This window comes from Engystomops pustulosus, chromosome 3 (assembly GCF_040894005.1).
Source record: "Engystomops pustulosus chromosome 3, aEngPut4.maternal, whole genome shotgun sequence".
Lineage (NCBI taxonomy): Eukaryota > Metazoa > Chordata > Amphibia > Anura > Leptodactylidae > Engystomops > Engystomops pustulosus.
The window spans coordinates 118,946,009-118,966,770 of record NC_092413.1 but is presented as its reverse complement, the minus strand read 5'-3'; the positions used below and the strand labels follow the sequence as shown (position 1 = coordinate 118,966,770).

Here is a 20,762-nt window from a genome sequence, read left to right as displayed (position 1 = left end):
CCAATAGGAATCTATGAAGGGAGGGATAGAGGAGGAGCCAAGAGTTTAAAAAGCCATTACCTTCAGTGTGTTAACAAACAAGTCAGATGAAGCGCTGTGAGCGCGAAACAGCTGTCATGTGTTTGGTTGTCTCGTGAGTCTACTTGTGTCCTCCCTAAACCCCTGCCATTAATCATCTGTATTTTAAGAGATTTCGTGAGTATGTATTAATAAAGACAACATTTTAAAGGAAGAAGATTGGTGAGTGCCGTTTTCACTGTTTTTGATACTACCATTGGGACTTAAGCACACAATTTTTTGGAATCAGAGCACCACCCTACCTTGCTTGTCAGGTCTTTGCCACAAAGAATAAAGTATGTCTTCACACTCAAACGTGACCATGGAATAGTGCCACCCTACTCCTATATCTACCAAATCTTGCATTAGTATTACTATATAGTACTGATAATGTAGGATTCATACACTGTAGTGTTCCGGCATCATACAGTATATATTAGTATTACTATATAGTACTGATAATGTAGGATTCATACACTGTACTGTTCCAGCATCATACAGTACATATTAGTGTTATTATATAATACTGATAATGTAGGATTCATACACTGTAGTGTTCCGGCATCATACAGTATATATTAGTATTACTATATAGTACTGATCATGTAGGATTCATACACTGTAGTGTTCCAGCATCATACAGTACATATTAGTGTTATTATATAATACTGATAATGTAGGATTCATACACTGTAGTGTTCCGGCATCATACAGTATATATTAGTATTACTATATAGTACTGATAATGTAGGATTCATACACTGTAGTGTTCCGACATCATACAGTAAATATAAGTGTTATTATATAATACAGATCATGTAGGATTCATACACTGTAGTGTTCCAGCATCATACAGTACATATTAGTATTACTATATAGTACTGATAATGTAGGATTCATACACTGTAGTGTGCCAGCATCATACAGTATATATTAGTATTACTATATAGTACTGATAATGTAGGATTCATACACTGTAGTGTTCCGACATCATACAGTAAATATAAGTGTTATTATATAATACAGATCATGTAGGATTCATACACTGTAGTGTTCCAGCATCATACAGTACATATTAGTATTACTATATAGTACTGATAATGTAGGATTCATACACTGTAGTGACCCATCATCATACAGTACATATTAGTGTTATTATATAATACAGATCATGTAGTATTCATACACTGTAGTGTTCCAGCATCATACAGTACATATCAGTGTAATTATATAGTACCGATCATGTAGGATTCATACACTGTAATGTTGTGGCACCACACTGATGTAACACAGGGCACCTACTTCCAGCTGAGCAGCCTCGTGCAGGTGTAGTACAGTGACATGGTGAGTTTCCTGCTGCTGAGGCTCATGTGACATACCAGGGGACAGCTCCAGCACCAGCAGCATCTCCAGCAAGGAGGAGGAGCCGCTGCCTCCCAGACAATACAATCAGTGCATGCATCCACTGTACACATCTCTGAGCACCGCATACATGTCACTGTGGCAGCTCCTCACCAGCCTCTGCCATCTGCCAGGACGGGCACCTCAGCCGCCCTGCTGCTCCATCTCATGCTGACAGCAGGTGAGTGCTGCTCCTGCCAGGTGCCCCTTCCTCCTCATCCTTGACCTTGCTGATCATTGTGGTTCTTAGCATTAGTCCTTGTGTATTATTACCATGTTGTTGTTCCTCCTGGATGCAGCGATCAGGAAGGGATGCTGCTGTGTGCCAGTCTTATGCATCCTGTTACCAGGTACTTGTGGAAGTGGCAGCTTCTTCCTGCAGTTTCCAGGGGTGAAGCAGTTCACTGGCTGACTTGTGTCTTGCCTGGTTTTGTTGTTGTGCATTTAGTATTCTGCTGTAGGTCTGCACTGCTGCAGTGCCAGGAATGAGCCATTTACTGCTCTGATCTGGGCATATATGTGTATTATGGTTCCAGTTGTACTGTGGGTGGTGAATTCAGTGCAGACCAGAAAAAGCCAGGTATATGACATCATCAGCTGAGCTTACAGAACATGGAGCCACACTGAGGGAAATATAGTGGGACACAAAGTCATCTGCAAAATGTTGGCCTTTTTAAGGAAGAAATACTTCAGAAGACTGAAACTAAAACATGGGAAATCAATCTTTATTGTACAGTTAATAAGGTGAAGGAGCGGGCAATGCCCTCATACAACATTGTTGGTAATTGATGTGAATGAGAGATCTGGTCTGTAAAATGAATGTAAGACTCTAGTCTGGACTATGGAAGGGAAATGTGATCATGTGCTTTGTACGTTCTAGATGGAAAGCTTTTTATAGCTTCCCATAGCTTGTATGAGACCGCATCCATCTGATAGCAGCATTAGCAGGGACAAATGCTGTGCCCATGCTAAGACGTTGAAAGATAATCACACTTCTGTCTGGAGCCTTGTGGAGCTTTTCAACTTGTTATCAGCACTGCCGTATACATCATAGGATTACATTTCATAGCTGAAAATGCATGCAGAAAAAAAATCTAATGTTAGCTGGGAATTCGTAGAAATGAAGAAGAGCTCCTATTTATTGTTTTTGCAAAATAAGAATTAGGTGATATACGTAGCTAAAGGTTCTTTGTTGTAAGAATCTCCTATAAATGACATTATTTGGTTGTATACACAACCACATCTTAGAATAGAATAAATGGACTGCTTGGAGGTCATGTTGTGAAGATTGATATTATGACATCACTATGTACATCTGCAGCAGGTTACAGTGTAGAATGGCAGATCAGGTGCTTCAGTTACTTGACTGTGACCATTTACTGGGCCTTACATGTTCAGGAGCCTTTTATGGTACTGTAAGCAGTGTTTTTTGTCACTATTTGGTACAAATTATATATAAACACCTATACAAAAGAATTGGGAAGGAAATGCAGCAAATGTCCTCACTAAATAGCATATTGTCACCGATCCCACCATATATACATAAAAACATTGATCAAAACTATAGCAAACATTAATAAAACTTTAATAACAGACATAGCAGGAAAAATAGTGCATCCAAAGATACTCATGGGCCCAGATTTATTAAAGCCCCAGCGCTAGTTTTCTGTCTCACATTCTTTTCAATGCAAAGCTGCCGGAGGCTTCAAAAAGATGGTGGCGCGTGGGCGCCACCATCTTTTCGAGGATCGCCGCTCCCCGTGACGTCATCGGGGAGCGGCGATCCGTCGCCATGGTAGCCTCGGGTCTCACGAAGACCCGAGTCTACTTCGGGTTAACCCATGCATTACAATGTGCTATCAGCACATTGTAATGTATGAGGAGTAAAATCCCCATATACTGCCATACAGTAGTATGGCAGTATATGGTAGGATCGATCAGACAACCTAGGGTTAAAGTACCCTAGGGAGTCTGAAAAATAGTAAAAATAAAAAAAAGTTTAAAAAAAAAATTATAATAAAAAACCCTAAAAACTCAAATCACCCCCCTTTCCCTAGAACTGATATAAAAATAAATAAACAGTAAAAATCATAAACACATTAGGTATCACCGCGTCTGAAAATGCCCGATCTATCAAAAAATGATAACGTTTTTTCACTGCGTTTAATCCCGTAACGGAAAATCGCGGAAAATGACCCTTTTTTGTCATTTTTAAAAAAATTAAAAATTCTATAAAAAGTGATCACAAGGTCGTACAGTCCTAAAATCAATAACATTGTAAACGTCATCAAAATCCGCAAAAAACAACACCACCCACAGCTCTGTACACCAAAGTATAAAAAAGTTATTAGCGCCAGAAGATGGCAAAATACCCAAAAAAAATTTTGTACGGGAGGTTTTAATTTTTTTAAATGTATGATAACATTATAAAACCTATATAAATTTGGTATCCCCGTGACTGTACCAACCCAAAGAATAAAGTAGACATGTCATTTGGGGTTCACAGTGAAATCCGTAAGATCCAAGCCCACAAGAAAACGGCACAAATGCGTTTTTTTTACCAATTTCACTGCATTTGGAATTTTTTTCCCGCTTCCCAGTACACGGCATGGAATAATAAATACCATCTCTATGAAGTGTAATTTGTTACGCAGAAAACAAGCCGTCACACAGCTCTGGACATGGAAAAATAAAAAATGTATGGATTTTTGAACATGTGGAGTGAAAAATGAAAATGAAAAAACAAAAAAGGGCCAGGTCCTGAAAGGGTTAAGGAAATCTACCATCAAAATCAAGAATGATAAACCAGGGACACTTACTCATAGACCCAGACACTGTGACACTTGTAATCTTATATTTGTTATCCATGGCCTCCTTCCTTCTAAAATTAACTTTTACATTTATGCTAATGAACCAGAGAGGGATTTACCAGAGACCCTCTGTGCTGTAATTTCACAGGTTGGTACACTGGCCCACAGCACTTTCTTACTCCCTCTGCCTGTTGTAAGCTCAGGGCAGCAAAGGAAGTTTCAGCACGCAGTGTAACAGCCTGCAAAGCAGCAGCACTTGAGGAGCTCTGGTATCACCCCAGAGTCCTTCTGGTACATTAGCATAATTTTTAAAGCTAATTTTAGAAGGAAGGAAGCAACCAATAACAAATTAGAAAGTTACCACAGTACCTGGACCTATGAGTAAGTGTCCCGGGTTTCTCCATGCTTCATTTTATGGAAGATTTTCTTTAATTGTTTACTTAAAGTTTTTCAAATGTTATGAGAAAGTCAAACCTGGACTGAACTACCTACCTTAGGAAAATATGGGGCATAAATGTTGCTGGTTAGTTGCAGTGAAATTGGGGGAGACTAATCTGGCAGCAATAAAGTAATAGCATTGTGGCAACAAATACTATCGACATGATGTAGTTTAATCCCTTTAGGACCAGGCCGTTTTCATTTCCATTTTTCATTCCCTGTCTTAAAAAAATAAATAAACTTTTGTATTCTTCAGTGTAATGAGCTTTGTGAGGGCTTGTTTTCTGTGTAACGCATTGTACTTCCTAATGACAGAATCTAATATTTGATGCCACTTACTAGGAAACTGGAAACATTTTTGCACCATTTTTTCTTGGACACTGGTTTACCACTTCAAATGATACCTCCTCTTTATTCTTTGGGTCGGTACTATCACGAGGATGCCAAATTTATATAGCTTTTATTAGGTTTTAATAGATTTTTAAAAAGTGAAACTAAGTAGGGAAAATGTAATTTTCCCTACCCTAAGGCTAATACATTTTTCATACCCTGATGCAGAGCTGGGTAAGGAGTAATTTTTGGGGGGCTTGGGGTGAGCACTTGCTCTTATTTTCAGGGGATATCAAGAATCACATTTATTAAGCAATTTATTAATATACTGTAGTCATGTCCTCATATACACCAGCGTAAAAACATCTGAATTCCATCAAGAAAGTCTGTTTCCCTATACAACAATCTATGGTACATTTAACAATCCCAGTATTTATGAACAAAAAGCAAGATTTTTTATTTAAAGACCACCATGTCGATGACTTCTCTAGCTTTCTCATAATTCTCTAAACTACAAGTGGGGTACCTGCTTGTTGTGCATTTACAACGCAACTGTTAGTGATTTTATCCCTTGAATTCTTCACCCGTGTCACCACCCCTTGATAATGTATAGCAATACAGCCAGCAAGTCCTTATATTTCTAAGCTTAAAGGGGTATTCCCACAAAGACAAGTTTCTTAAACGCATTTACATTTACAGCATTTCACATACATTGGTGCTGCGGAGAGGAGCAGAGGATGAGCGCAGCTCCCGGCCCTCTCCATAGGAAGATACAGCGCTCGGCGCCGTATCACATAGAAAGATAGGACATGTCCTATCTTTCTACGGGCTACGGAGCGGTGTGGTGCCGCATGTGTGAAGGTAGCAAACAGTGTCCATCGTGCTAGTAGTGAGCCCTGGAACAGCCACATCCTTTGATCTGATTAGCTTGTGAATAGTATTTGGTTTTCACAAGTCCGGTTTAAGTCCCTCAAGTTGTTGTTTCCTCACAAAACAGGAAACCCGGCATAAAACTGGGGAGGAGGGTTCCCAATTGTTAGAGAAGGAGCTGTCCCTCTTGTGCCATCTAAGACCTTGTCAGGGTGGGCAAAAGGAAAAAACATGACATGGCCTTTCTTGCAGTGCTTCCTGCAGTCCTCCAAACATTCACACACAGTGGAAATCCACAGCATGAGGAAGGTGTCGTGCAAGTTTTCATGTCCATCTTTGAGCCCCAGACAAACTTGAACACAGCCTGGTAATGGCCTAAGGACTAATTCACATGGCCGTTCATGGGGACTAACATGCGGCCGCAAATTTGCGGCTGCATATACGTCCTCATAGACAGCAATGGCGGGACGGCGGCGGTATGGTGCCACGCATGTGTGGCACCGATCCGCACCGCACATTGGAAAAAGACCATGCTCTATCTTTCTGCGAGTGCGTGGCCATGTGCCGATGTTTTCTACGGAGGGAGCACACAGCGGTATGCCCGCACGGCGGCCATACTGTGTGTGAATGAACCCTAACTGACAGCCTGTGCAGTGTACTGAAGCACAGACAGCAGCTCATAATTTAAGATCTGTGCTTTATCCTCAAGTGTAAGCTGTGTGAGACCCCATAGTCCAATCTATTGTGTTACCTTAGTCCAGTGGTTCTTGCTAAGATTTTACGGCTGCTCTTTCCTTTCCTAACCACACCACAGAACCCCAATTTAAAGTCTAATCTGTCATACTGATGATTTACCATGAATTCCCTTGAATGTGGTTGCAGATTATATTGACCCAGAAAAGACCAATCAGAGACATTGGCACACATTTACTAGTGTGCAGAGGATGCCAGATTTAACATGGGGCGTGCAACACAATTCTGTCAGACTTTGCATGATAAATATGGCGCACGGTCCGACTGAGCACAGGAACACTCCCATTTCAGTGCAGTATAGTGCAGCTGCACCACAAATTTGTCATGTGCCCTACAAATATGTCTCAAACACTTCTTAGATACATGTGAAAGCAGTTTGCACTGTCATAGTGCAAAGTCATACAGAAAACTGGCACAGGTATGTTAATAAATCTGGGTCCTTAACTAATGACACTGTGCCACTATTTTGATTTAAAGCTTGCAAATAATAATGATGTAGGTAGTTTATATAAAATGTATTATCTTCATGTTCCTGAAATTTGAGAGAACCTCAACCCCCAAGCCAGTTTAATTTTTAGAAGGGAGAACGGTTATAGTTCATCTAAACTAAAAACAAATGCACTCATATTCAAGACACAAATGAGGCAGGCTATAGACCTATATCCAAATTTTATCAAAGTAAAAAATATTAAACAAGCTTAAAAAACAAATGCCATGAGAAAATAACCGGTACATGAAAAATATAAGTATCTAAGAATATATTAAGAAAATAATTATCCCATAGAGCCTTAATAGCAATAAAATCCAAATGTCAACTCGCCCCTTTGAGTCATTTTGCAGCACAAAAAAAATTTAATAAAAAGTAAAAACATCTTCTTATCCCTAAGAAAATGACACCTTACACATCTATGTAAACTTAAGTATGAAGAAGTTCTTGGCAGACCCGAGGCTGTCTGGTTTCTGCAGTTTCGTTACAATGAGCCAGCTCAAGGCTCATTGTAATGTACACTCACCGGCCACTTTGTTAGGTACACCTGTCCAACTGCTCGTTAACACTTAACTTCTAATCAGCCAATCACATGGTGGCAACTCAGGGCTTTTAGGCATGTAGACATGGTCAAGACAATCTCCTGCAGTTCAAACCGAGCATCAGTATGGGGAAGAAAGGTGATTTGAGTGCCTTTGAACGTGGCATGGTTGTTGGTGCCAGAAGGGCTGGTCTGAGTATTTCAGAAACTGCTGATCTACTGGGATTTTCACGCACAACCATCTCTAGGGTTTACAGAGAATGGTCCGAAAAAAAAAAAACATCCAGTGAGCGGCAGTTCTGTGGACGGAAATGCCTTGTTGATGCCAGAGGTCAGAGGAGAATGGGCAGACTGGTTCGAGCTGATAGAAAGGCAACAGAGACTCAAATCGCCACCCGTTACAACCAAGGTAGGCAGAAGAGCATCTCTGAACTTTGAGGCAGATGGGCTACAGCAGCAGAAGACCACACCGGGTGCCACTCCTTTCAGCTAAGAACAGGAAACTGAGGCTACAATTTGCTCAAGCTCATCGAAATTGGACAGTAGAAGATTGGAAAAACGTTGCCTGGTCTTATGAGTCTCGATTTCTGCTGTGACATTTGGATGGTAGGGTCAGAAGTTGGCGTCAACAACAGGAAAGCATGGATCCATCCTGCCTTGTATCAACGGTTCAGGCTGGTGGTGGTGGTGTCATGGTGTGGGGAATATTTTCTTGGCACTCTTTGGGCCCCTTGGTATCAATTGAGCATCGTTACAATGCCACAGCCTACCTGAGTATTGTTGCTGAACATGTCCATCCCTTTATAACCACAATGTACCCAACATCTGATGGCTACTTTCAGCAGGATAATGCGCCATGTCATAAAGCTGGAATCATCTCAGACTGGTTTCTTGAACATGACAATGAGTTAATTGTACTCAAATGGCCTCCACAGTCACCAGATCTCAATCCAATAGAGCATCTTTGGGATGTGGTGGAACGGGAGATTCGCATCATGGATGTGCAGCCGACAAATCTGCGGCAAATGTGTGATGCCATCATGTCAATATGGACCAAAATCTCTGAGGAATGCTTCCAGCACCTTGTTGAATCTATGCCACGAAGAATTGAGGCAGTTCTGAAGGCAAAAGGGGGTCCAACCCGTTACTAGCATGGTGTACCTAATAAAGTGGCCGGTGAGTGCAAAAATGTGATATACTGCAATACAGTAGTATTGCGATATATGGTAGGAACGATCAGACCATCTAGGGTTAATGTACTCTAGGGCATCTAAAAAATAGTTTAAAATAGTTTAAAAAAAGTTTTAAAAATAATTAAAAAAAATCTAAAAACCTAAAAATTCAAATCACCCACCTTTCCCTAGAACTGATATAAAACGTAATAAGCTGTAAAAGTCACAGACACAATAGGTATCGCCACGTCTCAAAATGCCCAATTTATCAAAAAATAAAAACTGTTATTGCCTGCGGTGAACCACATAATGGAAAATAGAGCTCAAATGTCCGAAACACGACTTTTAAACCATTTTATATACAGGCAGTCCCCGGGTTACATACAAGATAGGGTCCGGAGGTTTGTTCTTAAGTTGAATTTGTATGTAAGTCGAAACTGTATATTTTATAATTGTGGATCCCGACCAAAAAATTTTTTGCCCCAGTGACAATTGGAGTTTAAACATTTTTAGCTGTAATGGGACCAAGGATTATCAATAACACTTCATTACAGACACCTTACAGCTGATCATTGCAGTCTGGGACTATAGTAAAGCATTCAGAGAGCTTCACCAGAGGTCAGAGGGGGTCTGTCTGTAACTATGGGTTGTCTGTCGGGTGTCCTTAAGTAGGGGACCGCCTGTACATAAAAATGGAATTAAAAAGCACCTAAAAATGACACCTAACACAGCTCCGTACACCAAAGTATGAAAAAGTTTTTAGCGTCAGAAGATGGCAAAATCTTTTTTTTCTTTTTTGTGAACATTTGTTTAATTTTTGAAAATATATTAAAACACAATAAAACCTATATAAATTTGGTATCATCGCGATCGTACCGAACCATAGAATAAAGTAGAGGTTTTATTTAGAGCGCACAAAGTCGTAAAAATTGAGCCCACAAGAATGTGATGCAAACACGTTTTTTTTCCAATTTTTCCACAATTGGAATTTGCTTCCAGCTTCCCAGTACACGGCATGGAATGATAAATAAAGCCACAGTAAAATTTGCTACGCAGAAAATAAGCCCTTACACAGCTCTGTACACGGAAACATGAAAAAGTTATGGATTTTTGAAGGTGGAGAGTGAGAAATGAGAGAAAAAAACGTGCGTCCTTAAGGGGTTAATCCTTGACCCCATGACAACCACAAATATTTCAAATCCAATAGGTAAAAAGACTTTTTTGGAGTTACACTTGTTCATGTACATTTTACTGCAGCATCATCACTGGCCTTGAAGTGAGTTAACTTTAGAAATATTAGGATTTTTTTGTTGTATATTATTTTCTGCTGAGATATCATTGATTGAAGAAATGATTAACCCCTTGCATATTATGCAGCAAATTGATGGCCTACACCCAACAATCTATTAAAGGGGTTCTGGTGCTAAGATGAATAGGACAAAGATGCCCAGTGGCAGACAAATTTGCAGTGTCAGATGGCGGAGTTGCTATCAGCATTGTTACTTTAAGAAACCTTTAAAGGGGTTAAATGGGCACAAACCTGAAATGTAGTATGTAAAAGAAAAATTCATGACATGTTTCGCCAATGTATGTGGTGTCCATATAGAGTGGCGAAACATGTCAGTGGGGCTATAGTTGTTTTTTAGAGCAGCGATCACAATTACAGTGCTAACATTGAAAAACTAACTTAGCCTAGTTTGAGTGAATTTCAGTACCTACTGGAGATACTGTATATAGAGGAAGTCTGAGAGAAGGAGCTTTGATCCCTCTTGACATACATTTATACACAATAGGGCTAGGGTTGATCTTAAAGCCAGCCAATATTAATAAAAGTTACATTTTATTCAGTGAAAATGGGTTAAAAAGTGCTGTGAATCAACACACCTTGGGATTGTATCTTGTAACAGTAACCCATACAGTGTTGGTCATGCTCGAGTGAGTATGTACCCTATTGTAAATTGCAATTTTGTTGCAAACTGCAATCCATATGGTCATATAAACATATACTATTGCATGGTGATGCTCTTTTTATGTCTTTAAATGTACTTGCCTTTCTTCTGCACATTAGAAGAACATATTTGTGCTTTTCAACACATAATTTCATATTTATCTAAACTAATATCCATCAAATTATCAGAAAGAAGCCGAGTCAGGATCTCTAGGGTTCCACTGTAGGATAGGCGCAGTTCAATGACAGGTCCTCACTTATCCGAGTCACTTTGTTGCCAGCTCAAGCCCTGTGTAATTGCGGTGCGGGAGACTGAGTGGATCCCTCCACTAACTCATTACGTTACTAGGCTACGTTCTCTCTGCCTCACATTGCCGGACGAGACGGCATCCAGACTACAGTGTTTGGGAGCCGGAGAACGCCGTTTGTCTAGAGTGCTAGCTACAGCCGATACACTTGGTGCTTTATATGGTATCAGTCCTGCCTTGAGGCGGTTTATATGCACAGCATCACTATTAAGCTAATGCTAGGACAACCATAACTATCCCATCAATGATCTGTATCTGTACTTGGTGTAATGTATGCCCAGAACAATAGAATAAGAGGGGGTTGTTGTACGAAAGACAGTGGACCCCCTACTCAATGCAACATCAATACCTAAGTGTTACATCAGCGGTCACCCAGTGAGTGGGTTAGGGACCACCCAGTGAGTGGGTTAGGGACCACCCAGTGAGTGGGCTAGGGACCAGCAATTTTTATTTCTTTGATACTGTACACACTAGTAAAGACAGAACAATGTTTAATGATGCATCCTCAGAGACACTGTGTCTACTAAGGACAATAGCATAACAAGTAAGTTGTGGATGAGTTTTTGACTGGGTCCTCATCAAATGAACTTATTTCACAAAAAAGGCCTATATGGCCTCACAAAAGACCCATTGGTCAAGGGATAGGGAGATAGTGTATTTTCCCCATTAAAAACGTAAATCTTTATTTCAATTAGTTAAAATTGTGTTTTTTGACACTAACAGTAAATTTAAAAATCTACAGTCAGAAGGGGTTGATATTTCTCAGTGTCGTTGTAAACTGGATGGCGGCGATAGTCTTCTGTATTTTTTATATTTTATATTTGTAGAGGTGGCTACTCAAAGCTTGTAGCTCCTATACTTTCATCTACCCAAAGTGTGATAAGGATTTTTTTCCCGTCCTAATTTAGTTTCATGGGACCTATGGATGGGTCACCTTGGATCGGTGTAGCTCCAGAGAAGTGGAGTGGACTGTATAATGCTCATACATTTATTATTATACTGTGCTTGCAACCACTAGGTGTCCCACTCAGGCTCTCACTCTAGTTGTCCATATTGCATCAAAATTACATTGTTGCAACAATGTTACTAAACGCTGATGTCCTTCCTTGGTACTCTGTTTGATTCAGTCCCTCTATCGTACCACTATTTCTCTTTAGGAGATCTTTTCACCATTGATATCCACTCATCCATACAGCCACTCTACATCCATTTATAATCTACTATATACACATACACTCTTTAATACTGCCGCTAATCTTCTAACTCCAATTCAAACCCTCTGTGCTGCTGAATAAAACCTAACTAAACACTACAGCCCCCCCGACATGTTTCGCCACATCCGTGGCGTCCTCAGGGGTGCCGGGGCTAAGTGTGCGATCTCTCAGTCCATCACTGCTATTTAAGACCTCTGTTTGTGACGTGGTGAGTGACGTTTTCCGCTAGAGAGTGCATATCTGATTGGGTCCTAGTATTCATGGCCAATTGGTTTACGTCCCTCTCAATCAAAGACCGCGCATGCGGGAATACTTGCATCTGGGAGGATACCGAAGCGGCGAGGAATCGTCTCGCATACGCTCATATTCGCGCATGCGCCCTAACTCGGAGTATTCGCATCATGGACGCATGCGCATGGACTTAGAACGATTCCCATCGATTCGAATGTGCAGGTGGCATTCCCACCATTCCTGCCCCACTCCAGGTATCAAACTCTAGTTTATGTTCTCATTATATGCTTTAATATGTCACTCAACAGTCTCTATAAATACTATAGTTGGACTGCAATAGATACAAGATAGTGTCAAACTGTCGTTGTTGCAATTATTTAGTATAATATAGTAAGTGTGTGTTTTATTTTGACAATCATTCTAGAACCTCTATTCAATTATTCAAGGTAAAAGATACTACAGGAAGGCGGCATAAGTAAAGCCTTCATTTAGTCCCTTTGGGCTAAGGCACTCAAGTCTCTCTATCCAACGCGCTTCAAGTTGTAATAGTTTTTTATCTGTGTTCCCCTTACGGGGTCCTGGTTTTATTTGGTCTATAGCCCAAATTCTTAGGTGCTCCATCTGACCTTCGTGGCACACTTTGACATGTTTTGCCAACGAAGTTTCCTTATCAGTACGTATTGTACTCAGATGGGAGGATATCCGTCTCCTAAGATCTTGAGTCGTTTTCCCGACATATATTTTGGGGCACGAACATTGGGCAATGTAGATAACACAGGTACTCCGACAGTTGTAGAATTTTTGAATGGAGAACGTTCTTCCATTTGCTTCAAACTTTTTCGTTCGTACCATGTATCTACAGAAACTGCAATCCCCACATGGGTATGAACCCAAGACTGGGGTGGATAGCCAGGTCTTTTTTTCTGGGGGTTTTACTTGAAAGTGGCTATGTACCAATCTCTCTCGTATGTTTCTACCACGTCTAAAAGTGATGGATGGTTTATTTCCTATAACTCCAGCTAACTCACCATCTGTCTGGAGTAACGGCCAGAATTTATTAAGAATCGTCTTTATGTCCTCAGCATACGCATCATAGGTGCCAATGCACCTTACAATTTTTTTGTCTTGTTTTTCATCATTGTTGATCCCTCTGTTGATAAGAGTTCTAATCGTTCTAAGTCCATGCGCATGCGTGCATGATGCGAATACTCCGAGTTAGGGCGCATGCGCGAATATGAGCGTATGCGAGACGATTCCTCGCCGCTTCGGTATCCTCCCAGATGCAAGTATTCCCGCATGCGCGGTCTTTGATTGAGAGGGACGTAAACCAATTGGCCATGAATACTAGGACCCAATCAGATATGCACTCTCTAGCGGAAAACGTCACTCACCACGTCACAAACAGAGGTCTTAAATAGCAGTGATGGACTGAGAGATCGCACACTTAGCCCCGGCACCCCTGAGGACGCCACGGATGTGGCGAAACATGTCGGGGGGGGCTGTAGTGTTTAGTTAGGTTTTATTCAGCAGCACAGAGGGTTTGAATTGGAGTTAGAAGATTAGCGGCAGTATTAAAGAGTGTATGTGTATATAGTAGATTATAAATGGATGTACAGTGGCTGTATGGATGAGTGGATATCAATGGTGAAAAGATCTCCTAAAGAGAAATAGTGGTACGATAGAGGGACTGAATCAAACAGAGTACCAAGGAAGGACATCAGCGTTTAGTAACATTGTTGCAACAATGTAATTTTGATGCAATATGGACAACTAGAGTGAGAGCCTGAGTGGGACACCTAGTGGTTGCAAGCACAGTATAATAATAAATGTATGAGCATTATACAGTCCACTCCACTTCTCTGGAGCTACACCGATCCAAGGTGACCCATCCATAGGTCCCATGAAACTAAATTAGGACGGGAAAAAAATCCTTATCACACTTTGGGTAGATGAAAGTATAGGAGCTACAAGCTTTGAGTAGCCACCTCTACAAATATAAAATATAAAAAATACAGAAGACTATCGCCGCCATCCAGTTTACAACGACACTGAGAAATATCAACCCCTTCTGACTGTAGATTTTTAAATTTACTGTTAGTCTCAAAAAACACAATTTTAACTAATTGAAATAAAGATTTACGTTTTTAATGGGGAAAATACACTATCTCCCTATCCCTTGACCAATGGGTCTTTTGTGAGGCCATATAGGCCTTTTTTGTGAAATACTAAGGACAATGGCGCCACAGCTATCACAATCTCTATAATATGTGTATTTATTTATTACATATAAAAAACAGTCTATTTAAATCCTTTTTTATATTTCCCTGTTTTAACTATTAACCTCTCATATTAAAAACCTCTCCAATCAGAGTCAATTCCAGCTTCTCCGCAAAGACTCTTCCAGCAGTGCAGAAAATAAACAGTGTGTGAACGAGCCACAAGAAAAAGTAAATAACTTTTCATAAATGGTTTAAAACGGGGATGTGATTTCTAGGCTATTTTATTGAGCACTGACACGTTTTAAATATTGATGAATCTTTATATTGAAGTGAATGTATTTAAAGTAATCTACTTGCCCCACTGTTTGCCCAGCTAGTTGAATGGGATAATGGTTACTAAAGGTTATTAATAAGAATTGATAGAGCTTTTTTATGTTATGGCACACAGACACACCCTCCTTCTTGGCTTATAAGAGCTGGTGTACAAGTCTTGATCAAGTCGCATTTCCTGTGGCACAGCCAGAAAATGCGCCACATGCCACCTCTCTGCCAATTTTACACCAGAGTCTCTTGGAATGGGGCAACCTTCGGGATGGAGATAATAACAAGCACTAGCGCGCGATTGCCCAGTTCTTGATAAATTCCCCCCAGAATATCACATAAAATATGGAACTGCAATTAACTACAATTTTGGAAAACGTCTTTCTATACCATATAACAGATGGATATCTAGGAGTCACATTTGTGAATATGAGAATACGGTTAAGCTATATATTAGAAACCAAGCACCTTCACTGTAAATTGCCAACATGATTATTTTCTGTACCAAGCACTTTGCATAATGACTTTGAAGTTATGTTATTAAGCTAAGATTTAATATTGTTTTTAGAAATTTCTAGTGAGTGAGTAGATGCTTATTTGTGAGGTGTTCCAGAGATTATAATTTACTACAGCTAATACTGATCCAAGTAATGTGCAGATGAGGTTTCTCCTAAGACATAATTAGTGGCCATGGAGAAAGCTACCCAAGAGTATAGGTGTTCTGGAAAATAAATCCTCGGTAATTACATTAGGCATTGGCGATATAACAAATATCAGTGGATTGAAATGTTTTACAATTTTTAGTACTCTTCTACCAGAGCCTTCATTTATCTGACCAACAGTATGTCCTTGGAATTACTGTTCGTTTTCTTATTTAATGTGTATTTTGGGTAAAGTGCTTATATTTTTAAATACGTGAGCAAGATTTTTCTGCTGGCTAATATATTAAGGAATAGTACAGTTCTATTTTTACATAACAATGTAACTGAACTGCAGGATGAGAACTGTAATGTGGTGTAAACCACAGTGCTATGTAAAACCACAAAAACTATCATAGGATGCTTAGCCTTAAATATGTGTGCGAATAGCATGCATTATTTATATGTATATTAAATTTGTATAATGTTTATAATTTATAAATCAGAAGAATTATGAAGGATAAATCTAGAATGAGAATGTATTTCTGGCAACATTGTAGCATGATTCAAAGAACATCTCATGCTGACCAAGATAATCCGTGTTGACCCAAGGGATCAAAGTGGATTCAAGCTGCCTGTAGGTGGATGTTTTGTATCACCACTAAACCATGCCTTGTTCTCTGCAGGTTAAGCATTTGTGTAAAGGGCATCATTTTCTTTGTACTCTTTTTTTGCAGGAATTATTTGCATGATGTCCCTATGGGATATCCATGACTCTCATTGTTTGACTTTGAACAAGTGCATCAGGTGCCAGCATGCCGCGTGAAGGATGGAATTTCTGTGTACGGTGATTACATGGCAGATGTTACCAGTCAGGGAATTTAATTTCCAAAATTAGCTATTGTAATTTAAGCATGGCAAATAGAATAATCCAATAATCCTTACTGTCAGTTTTCATGATGATTTCTTTAATTTCATGTTGCTATCTTTTAAAAGGAATTCAAGGTAAGATCTATATCTATGATACACTTGTTCGAAGTCAAACAATGAGAGTCATGGATATCCTATAGGGACATCATGCTAATAATCCCTGTAAAATCCCTCTGAAAGCAGTATTTGGTTTCTGTGGTGGTATATGATATATGTATATGATATAAATAAGCTGTTCCTTTTAGGGATTCACTGGTTACTACCAGTATACTAACACTTGTCTGTTGTCCCTCTGACATAGCTGTTGGTGAGTAGGTACTCTTCTAGTACTTTATTCTTCTCTTTTTGTCTCTTTTCTCTTCTATACCCATTCCCCATTTCCTTACCTCCCACAGTCTCCTTCCCCTTCCTTCAACATCCCTGAGAAGCATGCTAAAATGCTATGTAGTATGCACAAGGAACGTGTGAACATTTTTGCAAGATACACACTTTAATTGAGGTCATTTTCCTCCCCTATTTCATAAATAATAGTGAACCTGGCACCATAACATCAATCCGGAAAATAAATTCAAAGGAGTATACACTTTTTTTTACAAATGAACATTGTGATGACCCAACTCCCTTGCCATTGCTACGGATATCCCTTAAAGGGTACACTAATACAACACGTTGCATGGTTGAAAAGAAAGAAGGGACACACAACTACAGTCTACTAAATGAGATTGAGGACCTAGAAATCAGGCACAGAAATGCTCTGTACTCCCTCTCTAGAGAAAAACTCTACTCGCTACTCTTCCAATCCTATACAAGGTTTTGTGACAGAATGCGGAAGCACACTTATAAATATGCAGATAGATGTGGCCGCTAAAATGCTTTATCTCAAAACACAAGTGGTGTAATTACATAATTACAAAACGTCTTCTGGTGAGATGAGAGACTCAACAGAGATTACGGCTTGCTTTCAGCAGTTTTCCCCTCTCTATCATATAGATGGACATTATCATTCTCTATCTGACATGGCCCTTCAAGAGCAGATTCTGATCTATATAAAGAAAAATGACACTCCCAAATCTTTCACTGGAGACCATAACTTTTGAGCTTCAGGCTGTTAATAGAAACTCACCAACTGGGAAAAGTCCTGGTGACTTCAATAATAGATTTTCAATGACTTTCTAACTCCTTTCTTGACCAGAATATTCTGGGTCTAGCACTTCTTCAAAATCAAACAGTTCACGTAACGCCAAATGTAAATTCAGAAATAAGGGACCACAGCAACGTGCAAAACAATCCAATAATCCAAATACTGATTCTGGGAGACAATTCGGGTGTAACCCTTCACACTTAACACCATGCGGCACTTTGGCACCTTCGTCCTCCTATGCACCTTCCTTACAAAGCAATTTGCAGCCTTTTCCTACAAATACGTTCCAACCAGGGTTTGTTCCCCTGATGTCTACACCATCGGTAAATATTACTTCTACAATAGGGCAACCTGGGTATACAGGTCCATCTCAAGGGCAAACCCTATCCAACATACAAACTCCCTCGAAAAATATGATCTTGACGGCTCCCCCTCCCACTCCGATACCAGCTCCCATTTTTTTAGGGACGCAAGCTCAAGGACAGCGGGAACGCTGGAATCCGAAGAGCCAAATGTAGACTCATCTGAGTCACAAATATATAATCTGTCTTATAACCTTACGGAGGCCCAATTAAGCCTCCTAAAAAGAGGCTTATTCTTTATTCCTATACCACATTTTGATTATTTTACGTGGGTAAAGGATATGAATCTCTTTGCCCGCAAACTTGCACTGCATAAGTGTCATACCTCCAAGAATAGAGACACACAGTCTCTACAGAGTAGAGAGGAAGAGGCACTAGAGGCCCTAGAAGTTTTACTATTAGAAAATGACGATCCGCCCTCACTTACAGGACCATTCACCAACCTTAAACCTCGGCCCAAAACAACACCTACATTCTCACAATACCAACACATTGATATGTTCGTGAAATTGGTCACGGCAGATATCAAAAATTGAAATCGTCCAAATCGCATTAAAATCCAACCCCTAACGAACAGTTGGCACTAATGGAGCTGAAGGAGAATTCCAGTATAGTTATAAAGCCTTCCGACAAAGGCGGTAATATCGTCATACAAGAGACTTACACCAGACTGGAGAGGAACCCCACAGACACCTTACTGGACAAACTAAAGATCATCCTTGATGACGCTCTGCAGCAGGGACTAATATCGAAAGATGAATATTCGTTCATGTTTAATCCCTAACCTACCATTGCGACCTTCTATGCACTTCCCAAAGTGCATAAGAAATGCCTCCCTATGCCAGGGAGACCTATTGTCTCGGGGAATGATAATCTCACACAGAATCCCAGTACTTACATTGATAAAATCTTGGCACCCTTTGTTGAAAGCCTTCCTTCATACCTTAGGGATACTAAGGACACTAACTCTCGCTTGCAGGGCATTCAAATATCTTCGAATGCTCTATTGGCTTCACTTGACATAGAGGCTCCTTATAGCAATATTTATCATGACTTAGGTCTAAAGGCAGTCTCATTTTTCTTATCCACACGGGGAATTAATATGTAACCACGGTGTTATTCTTCTTTTTATACTTTTTATTGATTCTTTTTAAATAATTGTTATTATTTATATGTAAAGTATTTTGTATCTTACTCTGTTTGTATATGTATATCTGTGATTATGAATGGAGGTGTTGCTGCTGTCGTTGTGACAAAGTCAATTTCCCCTATGGGGACAATAAAGCATTCTATTCTATTCTAACACAATACCAAGTACACAACCGGTTTACATTATCACTTCTCGAATTTGTGTTGAAACACAACTACTTTTTGTTTGAAGACACTTTCTTTTGGCAGGTCAGGTGAACTGCCATGGGCACAGCATGTGCCCCCAACTACGCACATTTATTTCTTGGGTGGTGGGAAGCAACCATAGTCTTTTCTGAAATTCTGGAATCATACACTAATCACATACAATTCTGGGGTCGTTTCATAGATGACGTGCTAATTTTATGGGAAAGGGACAAACACAGCTTTGAAGCTTTCGTAAAAATACTCAATTGTAATGAGATAGGAATGCACTTCACTCATGAGATACATGCCACTCAAATATATTTTCTTGATTTAACTATTACTGTATCCCCTGAAGGCCACCTTGATACTAAAATCTATAGGAAACCCACATCCACAAACAACTTTCTGGACTTCAGAAGCTGGCATCCACCGGCCCTTAAAAAGGGTATACCGGTGGGCCAATATCTGCGTGCCAGACGAAACTGTTCGGACGAATTGGCTTTCAGAGGGAATGCAATGACCTTTACAAAAGGTTTAGATACAAAAATTATCCAAAAGAGCCCTGAACACAGCATTCCATCATGTTAAAAATCTATGCCAAGAGGACCTTTTGAAGCCAAAAGAACAGATGTCAAGCTCCCCTCAACTTAGATGCATAGGACAATTTGATGGCTATACACGGGAGGTGACAGGGATACTACAGAGGTATTGGCCTCTGTTGAAAGCAGATCCAGACTTAAAGGAAGTGCTGAGCTCGCATCCAAGACTCACATTTCAGAGGGGCCCCAATTTAAGAGACCATCTGGTGCATAGCTATTTAGAACCCAAACCTAAACCATGTAAAGACTGGCTTACGCCAGCTACTGTAGGCTCATATCCCTGTGGTAACTGCTCTTTCTGCCCCCTTCTGCCTAGAGTTAAAGAATTTACTAATCTCATCAATAACAAATGCTATCAAATTCGACAGTTCTTTAAGTGTCAAAGCAAGGGGATAGTATATGTTGCAACTTGCCCCTGTCCCAAGCTGTAGGAGTTCCGGAGGAGGATCTCCAAACATATAAGCACTATACGGAATGGAGAAGACACTCCAATCTCTTGCCACGTAAAACTGCTACACGGAGGAGACCTGGGGTGCTTAAAATTTTGGGGCCTGCAACAGGTGAGATTGGTTCCACGTAAAGGAAATTTGGACAATAAACTACTGAAAGAAGATTTTCACTTTTATGTTGTTGCATTGAAGCCTTGTCCTTTCCTCT

General features: G+C 40.0%; 1 protein-coding gene across 4 annotated transcripts in view; it reads left to right on the top strand.

Moving 5' to 3' along the window:
* The first annotated feature begins 1,359 nt into the window (after positions 1-1,359).
* KLHL32 (kelch like family member 32) overlaps positions 1,360-20,762 on the top strand; it is a 161,130-nt gene continuing 141,727 nt past the window's right edge. Inside the window, exon 1 of one of the 4 annotated variants that reach the window (XR_011854200.1) lies at positions 1,360-1,639. The gene's annotated coding sequence lies outside the window, so the exon portion shown is untranslated. The remainder of the gene's footprint in view (positions 1,640-20,762) is intronic. The other 3 variants (XM_072141921.1, XM_072141920.1, XM_072141919.1) reach the window with 3 other exon arrangements.